This window comes from Conger conger, chromosome 8 (genome assembly GCF_963514075.1).
Source record: "Conger conger chromosome 8, fConCon1.1, whole genome shotgun sequence".
NCBI classification, from domain to species: domain Eukaryota; kingdom Metazoa; phylum Chordata; class Actinopteri; order Anguilliformes; family Congridae; genus Conger; species Conger conger.
In genome coordinates this window covers 59,845,397-59,857,163 of record NC_083767.1, presented here as the reverse complement: position 1 = coordinate 59,857,163, position 11,767 = coordinate 59,845,397, and the positions used below count along the sequence as shown (strand labels likewise).

General features: G+C 53.4%; 1 protein-coding gene across 6 annotated transcripts in view; it reads left to right on the top strand.

Moving 5' to 3' along the window:
* The window catches only part of exoc6b (exocyst complex component 6B), a 111,220-nt gene that overhangs the window by 92,452 nt on the left and 7,001 nt on the right, over nt 1-11,767 (top strand). The window lies entirely within an intron of this gene.

The window sequence follows — 11,767 nt, the reverse complement described above, 5'->3', positions numbered from 1 at the left end:
GGGGGGGGGGGCACTGACCTTCCAACAACCTTGGCTGCTTTCCAGATTGGGAGTCAAGCCGGTTTCAGACTTCCAGCTCCAGCCCCCCCCCCAGTACAGCAGTGTCTGTCAGGGTTCTGCCTCCCCCAGTACAGCAGTGTCTGTCAGGGTTCTGCTCCCTCAGTACAGCAGTGTGTGTCAGGGTTCTGCCTCCCTCAGTACAGCAGTGTCTGTCAGGTTCTGCCTCCCCCAGTACAGCAGTGTCTGTCAGGGTTCTGCTCCCTCAGTACAGCAGTGTGTGTCAGGGTTCTGCTCCCTCAGTACAGCAGTGTGTGTCAGGGTTCTGCCTCCCCCAGTACAGCAGTGTGTGTCAGGGTTCTGCTCCCTCAGTACAGCAGTGTCTGTCAGGGTTCTGCTCCCTCAGTACTGCACTGTCTGTCAGGGTTCTGCCTCCCCCAGTACAGCAGTGTCTGTCAGGGTTCTGCCTCCCCCAGTACAGCAGTGTCTGTCAGGGTTCTGCTCCCTCAGTACAGCAGTGTGTGTCAGGGTTCTGCTCCCTCAGTACAGCAGTGTGTGTCAGGGTTCTGCCTCCCCCAGTACAGCAGTGTGTGTCAGGGTTCTACCTCCCCCAGTACAGCAGTGTCTGTCAGGGTTCTGCTCCCCCAGTACAGCAGTGTGTGTCAGGGTTCTGCTCCCTCAGTACAGCAGTGTCTGTCAGGGTTCTGCTCCCTCAGTACAGCAGTGTGTGTCAGGGTTCTGCTCCCTCAGTACTGCAGTGTGTGTCTGTCAGGGTTCTGCTCCCTCAGTACAGCAGTGTGTGTCAGGTTCTGCCTCCCCCAGCACAGTGCGTGTCAGGGTTCTGCCTCCCCCAGTACAGCAGTGTCTGTCAGGGTTCTGCCTCCCTCAGTACAGCAGTGTGTGTCAGAGTTCTGCCTCCCTCAGTACAGCAGTGTCTGTCAGGGTTCTGCCTCCCTCAGTACAGCAGTGTCTGTCAGGGTTCTGCCTCCCCAGTACAGCAGTGTCTGTCAGGGTTCTGCCTCCCTCAGTACAGCAGTGTCTGTCAGGGTTCTGCCTCCCTCAGTACAGCAGTGTCTGTCAGGTTCTGCCTCCCCCAGCACAGTGTGTGTCAGGGTTCTGCCTCCCTCAGTACAGCAGTGTCTGTCAGGGTTCTGCCTCCCCCAGTACAGCAGTGTCTGTCAGGGTTCTGCCTCCCTCAGTACAGCAGTGTCTGTCAGGGTTCTGCCTCCCTCAGTACAGCAGTGTCTGTCAGGGTTCTGCCTCCCCCAGCACAGTGTGTGTCAGGGTTCTGCCTCCCCCAGTACAGCAGTGTCTGTCAGGGGTTCTGCCTCCCTCAGTACAGCAGTGTGTCAGGGTTCTGCCTCCCCCAGTACAGCAGTGTCTGTCAGGGTTCTGCCTCCCCCAGTACAGCAGTGTGTGTCAGGGTTCTGCCTCCCTCAGTACAGCAGTGTGTGTCAGAGTTCTAGTAATAAGAATAATCACCACCACTGTGTATTGGCTGTCTATTGTTGTTTTTCTTTAATCATGCGTGATGTGGTAAAGGCCATGTGAAATGCTTCTGGTGATAGAAACATCAGCAGTGATATTTATCGGGCTTTGATGAGACAGCCTGTATGCAGCTTCCACCTGATTGGGGGGAAAATGCATCACGTGATCAATAAGACCTTGCTGCTGATTGGCTGTCATCAGCATCCAATACATATCCGTTATTATGTTTTCCCTGGAAGCATTTCCCATGGCCTCAGACATCTCGAATGACGAAAGATCCACTAAAATCATGATTTGATGCATCATGCAGCCCGAGTGTTCTGGTTCCTCCAGCACAGCAGTGTGTGTGTCGAAGGGGTGGGGGGGGGGTTGTGGGTTGTGGAAAGGACTGGTGGAAATAGATTTGCAGGGATGCAGACATCAGTTTTGTCCTTGGTTTCATTTAAGATTTGTTTGTTTGTTTTTGCTCCATGGTCACCATGAACACACAGCTGCCTGTTTCCAGCGATTCTCAGCTGAAATGGTGACCCCCCCCCGGCCCCAAGACCTTCCTTATCACGAAGAGTAACCCCACCCCCCCCCCCCACCCCAAAATGAGCTTTGACATCACCCCTGTCCCTCCCCACAGACAGTCCTCCTAATGACTTCCCAGAAACCCCTCTTGATGTGCGGATAACTACAGCCAATTAAGGTTTCAGTTGGACCGTCGCAGAGAGAGAGAGAGTTTCGCTGTAGAAGTCCCAGCGGAAACCGTGCCTTTTTTTTTTTTTTTTTTTTTAAATTCTGCATCTTCGCTCTTTCGGCGCTTTTTCCGGACGAGCCGCGAGCTGGAAACGAAACGCGAAGCCGCGTCGACTTTCGGTCTCCGGCTCCCTCCGGCCCCCCGGTCCTCCAGAGGCCGACGGGTCAGCTCACACTCCGGAGTGTTCCGCTGGGCCCACACCGCCGCGCCGCGCGGGGGAGAGCTCCTGGAACCGTTTCAGAACATCGCAGCTCTTGGAAATCCCTGAGATTTCTCCCCCCCCCCCCCCCCCGCCCATCATCTCCTGTCCCGTCATAAAAGCCGGGAGAGGTCAGAGCGGAGTTGAGTGACTCAACAGCGGCGGGGGGGGGGGGGGGAAAGTTTAAATCTCCTCCTCACCGGTTCCAGTCTGGGGCTTTTGTGTCTTTGGGTTTTGTTTATTTGCTGAGCAGATGTGCTTTTCCGCAGGGACTCACCAGCCCTTCCACGCCCTCTTCATCCCATTTGTTTTCAATGTGACAGATTGAAGCCACGTACCCTGCTGGAGGCTACAGCAGTGCTCTACCCCCCCCCCCCCCCCCCCCGCTCCTCTGAACCTGTCACATTACATCACTCTTCCACATCACCACTGCTGCTCCTCCTGGCCGTGTAGGAGACCATAGAGTTGCTGGCCTCTAGCCTCGTAGGAGACCATAGAGTTGCTGGCCTCTAGGCTCGTAGGAGACCATAGAGTTGCTGGCCTCTAGCCTCGTAGGAGACCATAGAGTTGCTGGCCTCTAGGCTCCGAGGAGACTGTAGATTATCTGGCCTCTAGCCTCGTAGGAGACCATAGAGTTGCTGGCCTCTAGCCTCGTAGGAGACCATAGAGTTGCTGGCCTCTAGGCTCCTAGGAGACCATAGAGTTGCTGGCCTCTAGGCTCCTAGGAGACCGTAGATTATCTGGCCTCTAGCCTTGTAGGAGACCATAGAGTCGCTGGCCTCTGGCCTGGTAGGAGACAGTAGAGTTTATGGCCTCTAGCGTCATAGGAGACCATAGATGTGCTGGCCTCTAGCCTCGTAAGAGACCATAGAGTTGCTGGAAAACTAGACACGGTTCTGTGGTATATTGTTTAGGATATGCATAAATGGGCGGTTGACAGTTTAATTCCCACGAGAAGTGCTTCCATTGTTTTCTCAAACAAAGTGTTTAATCAGGATCTTTGCGTCAGTGTAAATGAAAAAAATCGGGGAAAAAATTCCCCAAAAAAAAACATATTGACGCTGCATGTGACTGACATCGGTCTGTATGCAACTGACGTGTAGCTGACGTCAGTCTGTTCCCGCCCAGAAAAACTCTTGGATCTGTATGTGAGGGGAGGAGGAGGGGTGTGGAACTCTGGGAAAGTGGAGGACCTGGTTCTCGGGGGAACCTCCTCTGGGGCCAGGACTCCCCTCAGTCCTCCCCGGGGGAACGGTTTCCAGGCAACCTGTGCTCAGGTTGCCAGGTTCAGACTGCGGTCCCCCTTGAACTCCGGACTCCCAGAGGCTTTTTACAGAACCCTTAAAAAATGTGTTTTAAGATTGAAAGGACAGATTTGAAAGACGCACATATGCGCACGCACACACACACACACGCACACACACTCTTCACCTTTGCACGTAGTGTGATGGAGGGAGGCGTGCTGCCCCGTGTCTGACCCCCGAACGGGCTGACCGCGGAGGCGTTGCCAGATGTCCTGTGACCAGGGGGGGGCGCGGGAGGGGGGCACGGTTTTTTTCGCCTTTTTCCTGCGTTCTGCTACCTCACGACCATCAGTCATAAACACAGCTCTGTCTGTCCATCTGTCCGCCTTCTGGAGCCTCAGCCCTGCTGTGCAGAGCGTCCCGGGTGTGTGTGTGTGTGTGTGTGTGTGTGTGTGTGTGTGAGAGTGTGAGAGTGTGTTATGAGAGAGAGATAGTGTGTGTGTGTGAGTGTGTGAGTTATGAGAGAGAGATAGTGTGTGTGTCTTATGAGAGAGAGATGGTGTGTGTGAGTGTGTGAGTGTGTGAGTGTGTGAGTGTGTGTGTTATGAGAGAGAGATAGTGTGTGTGTGTGAGTGTGTGAGTTATGAGAGAGAGATAGTGTGTGTGTGTTATGAGAGAGAGATGGTGTGTGTGAGTGTGTGAGTGTGTGAGTGTGTGTGTGGGTGGATAGACCTCCCCATAGAAATCTCCTTAAGCACTAATCCAGAGAAAGGAAACACAGGGTTATTTGGGCTGGCTAATGGCTTACGGTCAGCCTCCCTCCCGCTCTGGAGCTCTGGACCCGCGGTCTCACCTTAACCGCGCGCTCATTACCCACCTCACCTCGCCCCGTCAGCACGCCGCGGCCCGCCGTTTCCCCGAAACCAGACGTGTCGGCCCTGCGTCACGTCTTCCTGTTCAGTGAGACCGCTCTCCGTCGCTGCGGCCGTGCAGGGTGCGCCGTCCTCCTCCTGATTGGTCCGTTGACTGACTCCTCCCCCCGCGGCCGCGCGGTCTCTGCGGGGTGAACCCTGGGTGACCCGCGCTGTCCCACACTGCGCCCCCGGGTCTGCTGACCTCACACCAGCCCCTGGGTCTCGCACGCTATCGCAGATAAACAAGCTCAGCGGTGAGATCTGTGAGACTGTAACACTGCGCAGTGACACTGTCCGTTTATACTGCTGCCCAACTCTACTGCCCCACTCTACTGCCCCACTCTACTGCCCCACTCTGCTTCTGCCCTACTCTACTGCCCCACTCTACTGCCCCACTCTACTGCCCCACTCTGCTTCTGCCCCACTCTGCTTCTGCCCCACTCTGCTTCTGCCCCACTCTGCTTCTGCCCCACTCTGCTTCTGCCCCACTCTACTGCCCCACTCTACTGCCCCACTCTGCTTCTGCCCCACTCTGCTTCTGCCCCACTCTGCTTCTGCCCCACTCTGCTTCTGCCTCTCTCTACTGCCCCACTCTACTGCCCCACTCTACTGCCCCACTCTACTGCCCTACTCTGCTTCTGCCCCACTCTACTTCTGAACCACTCTACTTCTGCGCCACTCTACTGCTTCTGGCCTACTTTACTTCTTTTCTCTCTGCCCTTGTTACCCCCTTTATTGCCCTCTCTATTGCCCTGCACTGCTACTGCTCCAATCTGCTGCCCTCACTGCTTCTCTCCCCTGCCCCGCTCCGTTGCCCCTCTCTCTCCCTGGCAGACAGGAAGGTGATGGAGGGGCCAGGTCCCCACAGCCCGGCTGCAGACAGAGGTCTCAGGAAGAGGCTGTTTTCACTTACTTTACAGAGACAGCCAGTGGAGCGCAGTGAGCCGATAACAGAACAATGACCCGCTGCTGAACCTGCCCTACTGAACCCGGCTCGCTCTAACCTGCTGCTGAACTTGCCCTACTGAACCCGGCCAGCTCTAACCTGCTGCTGAACCGGCCCTACTGAACCCGGCCCGCTCTAACCTGCTGCTGAACTTGCCCTACTGAACCCGGCCAGCTCTAACCTGCTGCTGAACCGGCCCTACTGAACCCGGCTCGCTCTAACCTGCTGCTGAACTTGCCCTACTGAACCCGGCCAGCTCTAACCTGCTGCTGAACCGGCCCTACTGAACCCGGCCCGCTCTAACCTGCTGCTGAACCTGCCCTACTGAACCCGGCCAGCTCTAACCTGCTACTGAACCTGCCCTACTGAACCCACCCTACTGAACCCGGCCAGCTCTAACCTGCTGCTGAACCGGCCCTACTGAACCCGGCCCGCTCTAACCTGCTGCTGAACCTGCCCTACTGAACCCACCCTACTGAACCCGGCTCGCTCTAACCTGCTGCTGAACCGGCCCTACTGAACCCGGCCAGCTCTAACCTGCTGCTGAACCGGCCCTACTGAACCCGGCTCGCTCTAACCTGCCGCTGAACCGGCCCTACTGAACCCGGCTCGCTCTAACCTGCTGCTGAACCGGCCCTACTGAACCCACCCTACTGAACCCGGCCAGCTCTAACCTGCTGCTGAACCCACCCTACTGAACCCGGCTCGCTCTAACCTGCTGCTGAACCGGCCCTACTGAACCGGCCCACTCTCACCTGAGCGAGATGGCTGCCGCCGATTGCCCCGGCCCGGGGAGCATCATCTGCGACTCTTCTCCTTCCTCCCGCCGCCTTCCCGCCCTCGATGGCCAACGACCATCATCCGTAACCCGCGTGGCGGTCAGCAAGCTTGTTTCTGTTCACTGAGGCGGTGGCCATTTTTGGGTCAGCGGTGCCATCGTTTTGCCATTACCTGATCGCCGGACTCATGCCACCTGTTGCCCAACAGCGCGGCTGGATCCATTTTCAAGTGTTGGCCAACGGGCCCTTGGGGTACCTGCCCTCTGCCAACGAGTTCCATTCTTGCAGCTAGGAATCCTGGGATAGAAGAGGAGTGAGCTGTGGGTCGAGCTGACGCGAGCACAAGCAGCTCCGCGCTCAGCTTAGCGGGAGCCTCTGAAGTTAACCGCGGGTCACTGTCACACGGTCCACAGCTTCCAGCAGGGAAACGGGACTTGAGCGGCCCCTGATATACGGCCCGTTCAGCGCTGATAAACCCCCGGATAACCCCTGCCCTTCCCTCGCTGGGGTCAAGGGTTTGGGCCTGCTGTGTGTGGGAGTAGGGGGGCGCGGCGCGGGCCCAATCTTCCCCAGCTCCTGCAGGAGACGGTGCTTATCGGCACGGTGAGGCAGGCCTGTCAGCGCTGAGCGATCGCTGTCCTTTCCTTTTCTCTCTCCCTCTCCCTCCCTCCCTCTCTCTTTCTCTCCCTCCCTCTCTCTCTCTCTCTCTTTTTCCCCGCCTCCTCTTACCACAGACACCCTAGATGGCCCTTCCGAGTTGTGCCACAATAAGGTTCTGGATCCTCAGCAAATGCTGCTGCTGTTCCTTGGTTATGCGTTTCATCACACAGATAACATACAGGCTATATGCTAACTGGGCTGCCCATTAGTTGTCTTAGGCATTCCATTCCGTTCTGCTCTGTTGTTGCAATACAAATTGGTTATCATTGCACTTAAGGGGCCTGTGTTGCTTCTTGGTGTTCCTGAGAATTACAATGATGTTCTAAACCGTTCCGAGTTCTGGGTAAGACCGGTCTGCTGAGTGGTTGTGATGTATTGTAAAGCAGACACACTGTCTCTCTAAACAGGCTGATGTAGACCGCTGTAACGTGGCTGTTCTGTATGCCTTCCAGGTTTATGGCATGACTGCCTCCCATTGGAGGAAACCATTGACTGACTCTCGTTGGTGGAGAGCCTTTGACTAACTCCCATTAGCTGAGATATTTCGTCTGGCTCTCATTGGAGAGAGTTTGCCTGACTACTATTTAGGGTTTTTCCTGGATGTTTTGGAGGGCTTGGGTGCTGGGTGCTTTCACATAATGTTGGACCATTAGGCTATCATTAGCATATTTGTGAAAAAAGGACTTACAAGATTTACAATATGATTTAAACAATGTTGTATGTATAATATGAACAAAACTTGGCTGACTTATTATGAGCATTTGACCCTCCTGTTTCTGTTGGCCCTGCAAAACCTGACCGGCTTTGTGTAAACGATATTGCCAAATTGATAAATTGCAAAAACAGCGCTCAGGTCTGCATAACTGATTTAGCCTCTAGGTTGAATCTCTCTACTGTTTCTCACTGGCTGTAAACAATACTGAAATAATTTTCTTGTGGCAGTAATGACATTCATTTCTCAGCTGATGTTGACGGCTACACGTTTCAACTGGAATATACAGACAAGGAGCTTATCGAGATTGAGAGTACATGAGCGGGCGCAACTTGCTGAAGCTGTATTAGCAGAGCAGAGACCAGGGAAATGGTTAACAAAAACTGGCGGTACACCTGTCGCTATTGGAAACCCTGAGAAGGCGTACTGCCGTAAATGTATTCTGCGAGAATATATTTTCCGTTGGTAAGGCAAGTGCTCCAAAACTAAACACTACAACATGTTTATTTCAATTTGGTTTCTTGATAGTTTATTGATTTGTTTATGGATAGCTTTTTAGCTAACTAAGCTGACGGCTAACGGTGAGTGAGCTACGCAAACTCGATGTAGGAGTGTTTTCAGTACGACATGTCCCCAATTTATTACATCATTTGTGATGAGAATCTCACCTGAGTATGACACGCTAGTTGATGTCACCTTTTTTATGGATCCCGCTGTAGTCACCAAGGAAAAGTCTCCAAACGCCGATGACGGAAGACGTACAGCTGTCCATATAGTACAACTGGTGCTCCCGCTCAACAGAATACAATTCAGCCCAGCGCGCGATATAGAGTTGCCACTTCAAGGACACGAAGTTGCCTTGGGCTGGCGCGTGCCTGGGAACGGAACGGATAACTCCGCGCCCAGCAACGAAACGGATAGCTGGGAGGTCTTCGCGTCCACAGATTGTCATATACTTATACAGGCGAAACATTTTATTTGGTATATATATATATATATATATATATATATATATATATATATATATATATATATATATATATATATATATAGCTCGTGCGCTGCATATTAAATACGTTCATATTCATATTTCCGATCATCCGGCTCGGGCGCTGCGCAAAAACTCAACGCGTCTTGTAAAACCCCTGCCATTGGAGGAGAGCATTTGGCTGACTCCGATTGGTGGAGAGCAGAATGCATTTCCCTCGTCCTTTCGGGCCTGCTGTTGCGAATGAGTTGAGCGAATTCGGTGTAAGGTTTACCTTTTGGTCAGGACCCCAGGCTTCCAAGCTGAAGCTCACTGTTTGGCCTCCTTTATATAACTCTATATTAGATTAGATAACATTTCATCTGTTTTGCCGAAATGTGTTTTGCATCTCAAAGCTCCTTGATTTCCTACAGTGCAGATGTACACAATAGAACAGATAATCCATACAATGCTAAGGATGATGGAAATAATATGTTCGGCGCGGAAACGTTGCGCGATTGAGTGCGCGCTTCCTTAAAGCCGTCAGTCACATGACATGTCACCTCATCACCTCCTTAGGCTCCACCCCCCCCTGCATTCTTTCCTCATGCCGTTATTGGTTTGTTTTTGTTTGTTTTGTGTAGCTGTGCGGCTGAGTTTATGTAGGGTTTTTTTTTTTTTTTTGTCCGTGCGTTATCTGCATCTCCGCAGTAGTTCTCATAAAAGCAGGCGGCCTGGCTGCCAGAGAGCAAGGGAAACAATACGGCCGCACTGGAGAGGGGCGCTGCAGTCACCCCGTGTTTTACTGCCGTGGGGTCAGGGCCGGGGAGAGAGAGAGAGGGAGGGAGAGGGAGAGGGAGAGGAAGGGAGAGAGAGGGAGAGAGAGGCACGCGCTGTCTCTCTGGTTCTCCCTGCGTGTTGTCCTGGTCTCACTGAGGGAGTCTCTGGTCGAGCTGTCTCTCTGGTTCTGTCTGCGTGTTGTCCTGGTCTCACTGAGGGAGTCTCTGGTCGAGCTGTCTCTCTGGTTCTCCCTGCGTGTTGTCCTGGTCTCACTGAGGGAGTCTCTGGTCGAGCTGTCTCTCTGGTTCTGTCTGCGTGTTGTCCTGGTCTCACTGAGGGAGTCTCTGGCCGAGCTGTCTCTCTGGTTCTGTCTGCGTGTGCTTGTTGTCCTGGTCTCACTGAGGGAGTCTCTGGTCGAGCTGTCTCTCTGCAAACACAGTACTAGACCTGGGGCAAATAGTAATTGTTTTGGATGAAATTACATGTCTACGCTTTATTGTGTTTGTCTGGTGTATGGGTACTAATGAAATACGCTCAGAAAGTACAAACCCTACATTCTGGTCCTCTTGATTGGCTCATTTGCACCAGTCAAAATCAATTGAGCACAGAAAGTATTTGAATCCAGAACATTTACCTATCTGACCCATGTCTGGTCTGTACACTCAGAACACTGTCTGTACCACCCGAAAACACTGTCTGTACACCCCAAAACTCTGTCTATACAACCCTAAACACTGTCTGTACACCCCAAAACTCTGTCTATACAACCCTAAACACTGTCTGTACCCCCCAAAACTCTGTCTATACAACCCTAAACACTGTCTGTACAACCCCAAAACTCTGTCTCTACAACCCTAAACACTGTCTGTACACCCCCAAAACTCTGTCTATACAACCCTAAACACTGTCTGTACCCCCCAAAACTCTGTCTATACAACCCTAAACACTGTCTGTACACCCCAAAACTCTGTCTCTACAACCCTAAACACTGTCTGTACCACCCGAAAACACTGTCTGTACACCCCAAAACTCTGTCTGTACAACCCTAAACACTGTCTGTACACCCCAAAACTCTGTCTATACAACCCTAAACACTGTCTGTACACCCCAAAACTCTGTCTCTACAACCCTAAACACTGTCTGTACCACCCGAAAACACTGTCTGTACACCCCAAAACTCTGTCTGTACAACCCTAAACACTGTCTGTACACCCCAAAACTCTGTCTCTACAACCCTAAACACTGTCCGTTTCCCGAAACACCGTATACCCCCCAGTGCTGTTGCTCTCTGTAGCCTCCCTGCAGCAGCACTTCCCTGGCTCAGCCCACAGCAGTCACAGCCGCAGTCAGCGTCCCTCTGCCAGGCTGCTGAAGTTAGCGGTTACGTGCGCGGCATAAGTGCGCACGACAAAGACCCCCGGCCCCCCCCACTCCCCCCCCCCCCCCCCCTCTCCTCCAAAAAAAAAAAAAGGCCAACAGCTATCCCCTGAACTTTCTAAACAAATAAAAACAACAGTCAGAATAATCGTTTGGCGCTCTTATCCAAACAGCAGATGCACAAGCAGAAGAAAAAAAAAAAAGAAAAAGAGCGATAGAGAGAAACTCGTCCCCCCCCCCCCCCCCTTTCGTTTGGGAAGAATAAGAGGAAGTAATAATGCCTCCTCGCCGGGGTGTTTGTTCAGCGAGCGCAGGGCGATAACGGCGGGGTCGCGGGGAGGTGAGGCCGCGGGAGGGAGACGCGCGGGAAGTTCACCGGGAGGTGAAGGCGGGCCGGGGGAACGGGGGTCGACCGGAGGTCAGGGCGCGCGTGTGACACGACGCCTCGTCCCGGAACGGCCCCCGCAGCCCCGCGTGCGCCCCGCTCAGCCCTCCCGCCCCCCTCGCCCCGTAGCACCGCCCCTCTCCGCCGACAGAGAGAGAGAGAGAGAGAGAGTGAGAGAGAGAGACCGTGGGAGCTTGTGCGAGAAGATAGAGAGAGAGAGAGAGAATGTGTAAATGCTGATGTAAGTTCTGAAATGTGGAGGTGGTGCTGGCAGCTCCTCTGTGTCATTAGAGGACACGTCCTCCATGAGCTGAGCTGTCCTGTCACTCGCTGCCAGGGAGATTCCTGCTCACACCCACGTTTGTGCATGCGTTCATCTCGTCGTCCCGTGTGTGTGTGTGTGTGTGTGTGTGTGTGTGTGTGTGTGTGTGTGTGTGTGTGTGTGTGTGTGTGTGTGTGTGTGTGTGTGTGTGTGCAAGCATACATGTAGCATCTGTGTGTGTGCCTGACTGTGCATGTGTGCTCATGTGCGTGCAATGCGTACATGTGTGTACCTGTGTGTGTGAGCGTATGTGTT